Raw genomic sequence first — 9,323 nt, forward strand, 5'->3', positions numbered from 1 at the left:
AAGGAAAACCTTTGTAGTCGTAAGGGCAGCTCTTGCATCAGCAAGGGAAACCTTTGTAGTAGTAAGGGAAACCATTGCAGCAGCAAGGACAAACATTGCAGTAGAAAGGGCAACTATTATAGCAGCAGGGGCAACCTTTTCCGTAGTCTCAGTAGCCTTTATAGCTGCAAACTTAGATTGTTCAACAGTCCACCCAACCTTTGTCCTCACGAGGCCAACCTTTGCAGCAACAAGGTCAACCTTTATAGCAGCAAGGCCAACCTTTGTAGCAATAAGGTCAACCTTGGCAGCGACAAGCTTTATATGTGTGTCAACAAGGTCAACCCTTTCAATCCCAAGGTCAACCCCTATAGCAGCAGGGTCAATCTCCTTACGTCCAGGGTCAGCAGGTTCAACAACCTTATAACACATATGCTGCATACAATGGTTATCAGTGGCCTATGGTAGGACAACATCAAGCCTACCCTAGACCAAATCCACCTTATGGTCAAGGTAACCCTCAGTGGGGACAAAATCAGTTCCCGTATGGACAAAATCCTCCACTGTGGGGCCAAAATCCTTTCCAGCATGGATGGACTCCGTATTTTGGGTCTCCTCAAATACCATATATGCATTTCAATACACAATTTCATTTCTTGGATACATTGGAGTTTACCAATGTCTTGAGGCTCACCAATTATCCCATTCTTCATTCACCTTACTGGCCTCTAGTTCCAACAAAAATTCCAAGCAATTGCCCCAAATTCAAGGGAACGTTTGAGGACATGCAATCCCATGTGATGACATATCACCTATGGTGCTCCTCCAATTCATATGTCAATGATTCTATCCTTCTTCGAATATTTCACAGAACTCTCACAGGTGCTTCCGCAAAATGGTATATCAAGTTGCCTCGAGGTACCTACATTGAATTCAACTCTCTAAATATGGCCTTCCTCATCCACTTCCAATTTCCAGTTCGGTATGAAACTGGAACTCATTTTATCACATCCCTTAAGCAAGACACCATGACACACGTTTCTGATCATATCCATGAATGGAGACATCGGCGTCACCTCATCAAATTTGAGATCGCTAACGAGTTGTTGACATAATTGTTCACAAAATCATTTGTTAACAAGATTGCTCAGGACATAGCTACGGGTGGATGTGTCACTGAAGAGTAAGTTGTCGCCCATGCCCAGTATCTAGACTTAGTCTATTCACAATCTAGCACATTGTACGAGATGTTTCCTGATGCTCCAAGACCATCATCAGATCTGACAACATCAAAGTCTCCTGATACACCACCTATTGATGGTGTGATTGGTTCCATGTCTTATACTTCCACGAAAGATTCTTTGAAGAAGAAATCTATCTCAAGCACTCGTTCCAATAATCCCTTAAAAAATTCATCCATTCCTGGTAAAACCTCTGAAGGACATGATGTTTAGTCTATTGCAGTAGATAAGGCCTCTAAAGGTAAGAAGAAGGGAAAAGGTAAAGCCAAATCCGATGCCCCAAAATAGGACCCACCTAAATCATCTATTGATGATGCTTCTAAGAGAAAGCTGAAGTATCCTTGCCTCATCTGTGAGGAGGATCATTACACCAAGGATTGTCCCCGACATTCTGAAGTTAATCGCTTGTTGAAAGGGACTCTGGCTGTCTTAAAAGAACTATTTCTATCTCAACAGATGCAGTTAGTAGACCAACCGTAGTCCTTTGTTTCCTCTGGTTCCCAAGTTTTCATGATGCAAGGTTCATCACCTATCTCGATCGCTACTCAAACTAAGGACTATCAAACCACACATAAGAAGATGGTGGAGAAAGAAGCTACCAATATTCCTTCTACTTCTACTTCGTCTAGTTCTGGTCCGCTCCATATTGAGTGCTCTAATAGTAAGTTTGTAATCTGACCACCTCCCAAAGGTGTTCTTCGGAAATCATCTTTTAATGTGAATACTAGCATTGCACAACATTATAATATTGTTGAGTATTTAGCTCAGGCACCTTCGGTGATGTCTGCCTTGGAGGTTCTCCAATCTTTTCCAATGCTACGAAAGTCACTGTTTTCTGCTATAGGTGTTATTGACCCTTCTAATTCCAGTCTCATTACCTTCAATCTTGAAAACCACTTGCCTTGTCTTCCTCATCAGATTGTTTTTTTGATACAGGTTCTTATCAAAGGAAAGATGATCCATCGGACTCTTATTGATGAAGGTGCCTCTATCTGCATCATGTCTATTTCATGTTGGAAGGTCATTGCCTCTCCTTCTCTTAACCAGTCCCCGAACACCTTGGAAACTTTTGATAACAGAGGCTCACGTCCATACAGTATTCTCACAAACTTTCTGATTACATTGGAAGGAAAGACATTTTAATTAGAAGTAGAAGTTATAGATGTGAATCTCAACTACAACCTTCTTCTCGGGTGAAGCTAGACCCACGCTATGTTTTGTGTGGTGTCTTCTTTGTTCTGGGTACTTATTTTTCCTCATGAAGTAAAAATTGTCACCGTTGATCAACTGTCCTTCTTTTATTCTAGTTCATCGAACGAAAATGTCCCTTACGTGGGAAATACTGAGATTCCTTATAAGAGTGTGGTGGAAGGTCTCTTTAAAGACTCTGCTTTAATGGGTACTTTTACTCTCCCACCTCTGAATCATACTTCAATTAATATTATCTTAGTTTCTATGGATCCTTGGATTATTCCTACTCTGGATCAGATTGATTTATTTGGCGACGTTATGCCCTTAATTCCATTGGAGCAGAATTATCAAGAAATTGTCTTGGTTTTGCTGACCGCTTCAGAAAGTCATACTATTTTTAGTATGAACCTGGACACTTATGTGGCATCTCCTTGGCTTGGTTCTTGGGATTCTTCATATCCTTTGAAAGAGACATTCCCCACTGATGAGAGTATCGTTGAGGTCATGTATCTAGATGAAAATCCATGGAACGGTCTACATAATTGTTCTTCATTTCTTCCCAGCCTCGATGAGATGCCTTCGTGTCTTGAAGCATTTGTTTCTCATTGTCCCATGCCTCCACTTAAAACACTTGTCCCAGTGCATGAAGTCTTGTCGAAGGGTAATATGGGGAACATCACTGCTACTATGCCTATTGACATTTCCATTAAACTTGGAATTGTTGAGAACATTCATATTGGGGTTTCCTCTTCTCCAGATGAGATCATGGTTTTCACACAACTTTTTAAATAATTTCGAGACATTTTTGAATGGTCATATGAGGAAATAACTGGTATTGATCCAGCAATAGTGGTTCATGAAATGCCGACTTATCCTGGTGCCAATCTTGTTTGCCAACGGCTTCGCCCAGTGCATCCTCGAAAGGATGCTGCTATTAAAGCAGGAATAGAGAAGATTTTAAAAGCAGGTTTCATTTATCCTATCCAATTGACAAATTGGGTGTCTAATATTTTCCCTGTTGCCAAAAACCAAGGCACGATCTGTGTCTGTGTTGATTACCATGATATCAATCATGCATGTCCTAAGGAAAATTATCCCACTCCATTTATCAATCAAATCATCAACGAATGCACTGGGAGTGAGATTTTCTCATTCATGGACAGTTTTTCTGGCTATAACCAGATTAACATTTCACCTACTGATCAACATAAAACGGCCTTTATCTGTCCCTGGGGTACTTTCACTTACAAAAATCTTCCTTTCATTTAAAGAATGTTGGCGCTACCTTCCAAAGAGAAATGTCTTATGCATTTCACGACATTCGACACATTGTTCAACCTTACCTTGACAACTTACCAGCTCATTCTGCTAAGCATCGTGACCATCCAGATCACTTAAGATCCATCTTTTTATGATGTCGGCATTATAATATCCATCTCAATCCACACAAGTGTGTGTTTTGCATCGATTCTGGCCGACTCTTTGGTTTTGTGGTGTCCCATGAAGGTATCTGAATCGATCCTTTGAAAGTTGAGGCCATTGTCAATTTACCCACCCTACATCATTACTGCAATTGCAGAGCCTGCAGGGAAAGGCTAATTTTCTCCGTCAATTTGTCCCTAATTACGCTGAACTCGCCAAGGGTTTTACTCACTTACTTAAGAAGGGGATCCCTTTCATTTGGGATGAAGTTGCCCAGAAATCCTTTGATGCTTTAAAAGACACGCTTATTAGTGCTCCTTTATTGCATTCCCCCCGATTACCAATGTGGCTACTTCCTATACTTGGCTGCAATTGATACTACTATTTCTATGCTGTTAGTTCAGGATGACGACGATGGCAATGAGCACATGGTTTATTATTTAAGCCAAAATCTTTTCGACACTGAGTCCTGATATGCCCATGTCGAGAAGCTTGCCATGGCGGTAATCCATGCCATCCAAATATTTTGACACTATATCCTTTTACGGAAAACCACAGTGATTTCCGATTGCAACCACATGAACTATATACTGACTCATCAGTTACTAGGGGAAAAATACTCCAAATGGATTGTTATCTTGCAAGAGTTTGATTTGGAATTTACTTCTACCAAATCAAAGAAATTGCTCATCTTTCTTGAGTTGATCTGTGCTCTTCCGTTTACAAGAACTTCAACTGATTTTTATTGAGTGGATTCCCGATGAAACTCTGTTTCTGATTAACACTCTTGATGCATGGTATGGAGATATTATCATTTATCTCCAAACCCAAAGCTTCCGATTTGAGTTGTCTCGATCCGACTGACGTCACATTCGGCATCAATCCCAACCCTATCAGATCCTTGGCGATACATTGTATCGGGTCAGTGTGGAATCTGTTCTTCGTAGGTGTCTCACCCTAGAAGAGGTTGAATGAGTATTAAATGATTGCCACTTTGGTTCCTCTAGTGGTCATATGTTTGGATATGCCACTACTCATAAAATCCTCTGTGTGGTTATTTTTGGCCTTCTATGTTTAAAGACAGTATTCTAGTTGTCCAAAAATGCCATGAATGTCGAATTTTCAACCACAAGCAACACGCCCCACCCACCCCCCTACACCTAGTAATTATCATTGGCCCATTTTCTAAATAGGGCATTGATTTCATGACATGTAACCCTTGCTCGCCCGAGGGTTATGGTTATATAATCGTCGATGTCAACTATTTACTAAATGGGCCGAGGCGGTGCCTACATACAATACTAACAGTATCACTATTGCTCAGTCCCTTTTTAACCACATCATGGCACATTTTGGTGTTCCTCAAGCCATTATGACTGACCACGGATCACATTTTTGTCAGCACATGATGGCAGAATTGACTTCTCAGTTGGGCCTTCGTCATGATAGGTCAAATCCTTATTATCCACATACCAATGGCCAAGTTGAGGTATTTAATAAAGTTTTGATTACTATGCTTCAACATACCATTGGGAAGAAAAAAAGGATTGGCATTTTATGTTATTCTCATCTATCTAGGATTATAGAACCTTTGCTAAGATGGCCACTGGATTCACTCCATTCCAGCTGGTATATGGTTTAGAAGCAAGTCTTCCAATCGAATGTGGAATCCCTTCACTCAAACTAGCTATCGAACTTCTTCTGGAGACCTCACCGTAAGAGGATCGGCTACTGTATCTTGAGAGCCTTGACAAGACTCGATGCATTGCTGCAATGGTCATCGAGGTTCAAAACAAACAAGTCAAAGCTCATTTTGACCAAAACATTTCTCCTCCCACTTTTGCTAAAGGCGACTTGGTCCTTCTTTATGATCACGATAATGATAAATTGGTAGCAGGAAAGTTCGAAACCATGTGGCACGGGCCTACATCGTTAAATGTGTCTTACAAAAAGGTGCCTATGAGCTATGTGATTATGAGGGAAATGCATTGTCACAATGTTGTAATCAGTTGTATTTGAAGAAGTATTATGCGTGAAATTTTTGTAATGACTTTTGTACATTAGTGTGAATTTTTTTATTTTTGGTATGTTTTTTTGCTTTGCAGACATGTGTTTTTCTTCTTACCTTGTGTTCCACTCAGTTTGCAGATGTTGTCAAGCCATTACGTTGGTTTCGCTGATGGTGCTTGTCGTAGCACAAGGAACCTGTCTTCTGTAGCATGGGTACTCTATGAACCTAATGACGAGATGATTAACTTACAAGGTATATGCCTTGGTCAAACAACCAATAATATTGTTGAATACAGTGCAGTTACTGAACTCTTGTCAAAAGCAGTTGCTCTTGGCATTAGGGATTTAGTTGTCAAGTTGGATTCACAACTCGTTATGTTACAATTAAACAATCATTACTCAGTGAGAAATCCACAAATTTTGCGCATGTATCTACGTGTTAGATTACTGGAAAGAAATTTTGATTTCATTACATATCAACATATTCCATGTAATTTAAATACATTAATAGATGCATTAGAAAATTTTGTCCTTGATAGGCATTTGCATCATTTATAAAACTGATCATATTATGGACACATAAGTAGGAAATAAAACATGCATATATATATTGTGTTTTTCAGAGTGTTTACATCAAAATATCAAAAAATAAAGTGTTCTGGGACACTTGGATTTAAAATCCTACAAAATGTGTAAAAGAGCTAGATAGGCTATCAACCTACACGGTGCTCATGATAACACGAGACCGCTCTGATCACTCGGCCTAATAGCCGATGTAGTCTCGTAGAGACTCCCACTGTGTGTCTCTACCAATGCAGTGGAACATCATCAATAGTGGCATACTCTGGGACTCCTCAAGTTATGGCCTCCAGATTGCGCTACATCTCAGATAAGGGGTCTACCCCTTCTTCATAGTCTGCGTCCATTATCTGATGAACAACTCACCGTTCTATTTACGACATGCCAGGTGGCCTCTTTGGTCCCACATCTACACATTTATCATAAGTTGAGTCTCATTTTACACTTTTTCAAAAAATCATAAAACTTGAAAAAATCCAAAAAACCAGTTTTTACCTACATTGGTCCACTGTTCTCCTCATGGCAGAGGTAGATCTAGATCCCACCTGAAATCCATTCCAGCGTAAGCATAATAATCTACCATGAGTAGCTGGCATTCTAGCCAAGCCAAAAATTGTTGTGGATAATGCATATGCTGACCCGTTCCTCCTCGAGGCATGAGTTGACTCAATCTCACGAGTCTCGGATCTCTGGGGCGGGATCTGGTATCTCTACCCACTGATACCAGAATAAGGGAACTCGCTCTAAAAAGGTCACCAATATTGAACCGAATCCATATTTCTTCAAGTTTCCATGCTTCCCCTTAGTCATTTGCCTTTTCATATTTGACAGAAGGCCTCCACACCAGTTAAATATGGTGGGAGTAAAACATGCAATAGCGTACTGGAACTGAGGTTTTGAAGCCTCATGCAAGGCTTGTGTGCCAGATACACGTGCCATAGTGAACAATATTTTTCTAAAGAAGAGGTTGTTGGTGATTTTTGATATCTTCACCTTCCCTCCATTGCTCATTTCAGCACCTAGACAATGCCTTTGGACTAGAGTCCTTGTACTTTCACCTCCTTGGCGAGATATAAAGAGTTGGATCACTTCCCCTCATTGGGATAATCCTATGATGAAGTAGATATCCATCTCCTCAAGTTCTAGTTCCTGACATTTTATGATGAATATCTCTCGATCTACATCCCAAAGACTGATCAAATAGGGCAGCAATTCCATCTGAGCCCTTAACCCTGTGGTCCTGAAGAACTTTAGCAGTTCGCAATTCCTCAGAGCATTTATACATTCAAGATTCTGAGCTGCTTGGAAGTCTTTGGCCTCATGGCCTCTTTCTTTCCATTCCAGAACCATGATCTCCTGCAAAACATCATTTAACACCAATTAATGCTTTTTTCATGGATTAAAATCATCAATTTTTTCTTTAAAAGAGGGTTTTCTTTCCAAAAAATCTGCCTTGGTGCCATCGTGCCTATTTTTACAAACAAAGTGATGGCATCACGTGAGCCTTTGGGCTCGATCGTGATCATCGCAGGTCCGATGACCATACCCGTGATGATCGTCGGTTCCTTAGAAATTTAAAATCCTCCCTTATAGCATAAAAATTACCATTTAAAATGCATAAAAAGATGATAAAATGCAAGAGCAGGGATGGGCCTCTTACCTATTGAAGACGGTTCATGAAATGGCACTCTGGATCTCCCGCAACGACCACTTGAAAATCGAGAAAATTAGGGCACAAATGCACTTTCAAAGCTTACTATGGTAAAATGGTAAAAATTAAAATTACTTTTGGCTATTTATAAGTTTTGCAAGTCATTTTTGTTAATATTTTCATAACATTTTAATATTTTTTCTCGATATCAGTGATGGGTGCATTTCTTTGTGCAGTTATAGGTACCTTCAAGTGAACAGTGATCATTATTGATTGATTCTTATGAGTTTTATTTTATCTCTTTTTTGGACTCATTAAATAAATGAAAAAGGAAGCCCCCCGGAGTAATCTTTGAGCTCTTTTCCGACTCTCGAAAACTAAAAAGATTGCCGAGTACTTTTCATTTTGAACTTGCTAAAGTAAATGAATTGATTTCACCTTAGTATACGTTTACCCCTTTTTTGGGTTGATATTGACTATTTATGAAAAAGGTACACCTTGGTTGACATGGTCAAGAGGTTCTCTCGGATAATGTTTTCTACCTTTTCAGATTTGAGAGACAAATTATGAAAAGGGATATGATGGAGTTTTCTTTTTCGTCTCTTTTTCAAACTCTCTAAATATGAAAAATATACCGAGGTATTCTTACGTCAGACTCGTTAAAACTTTATGACGAAAGACTCATCACCATGATGAGATCGAGATTCTCCTTCCTAGGGCTCATAAAACTTACTAGGATGGATTGATTCGAAGAATGAACTTACATGACAAGCATATGTTATCCATTTCAAGCTTGTGATAAAAATAATTGGGGTACTCACTAGAAATAGCGGGGAAAAATGAAGATGAATCATCCTTTGTATAGGCAGCATGTCACTCTTGAACATGGCACTCTTATGCTCTCGTGTTAGGTTTGGGATATCATTGCTCAGTCACTTGTCCTCCTGGGTTTGGGTGATCCATTTTTCCTCTCATTTGACTACTTCATTCTGTCATCATGACCTTTAGTCCGATGTTGAGTCAAATGCTTTCACACTCCGGAGTTGTGTCACCAATGTTCAAGAGAAGTCCAATCTATAGTTATTTACCTATACATTGTTTGAGTCACTATTACAGTCTTGAAAATTATTCCACTTTATTCCTTGTTTCATGTTGATGATGGGGGATTCATCATTGCTCTCCTTTGACAGGTTGCTTCTTGTCGAATTTAGCTCATTATCCAGGAAGTTGACTTAGAAACTCCCTTTCAG

The sequence above is a fragment of the Pinus tabuliformis genome, chromosome 6 (assembly GCF_031772625.1).
Source record: "Pinus tabuliformis cultivar Carrire ecotype Pingquan chromosome 6, CPIR1, whole genome shotgun sequence".
Lineage (NCBI taxonomy): Eukaryota > Viridiplantae > Streptophyta > Pinopsida > Pinales > Pinaceae > Pinus > Pinus tabuliformis.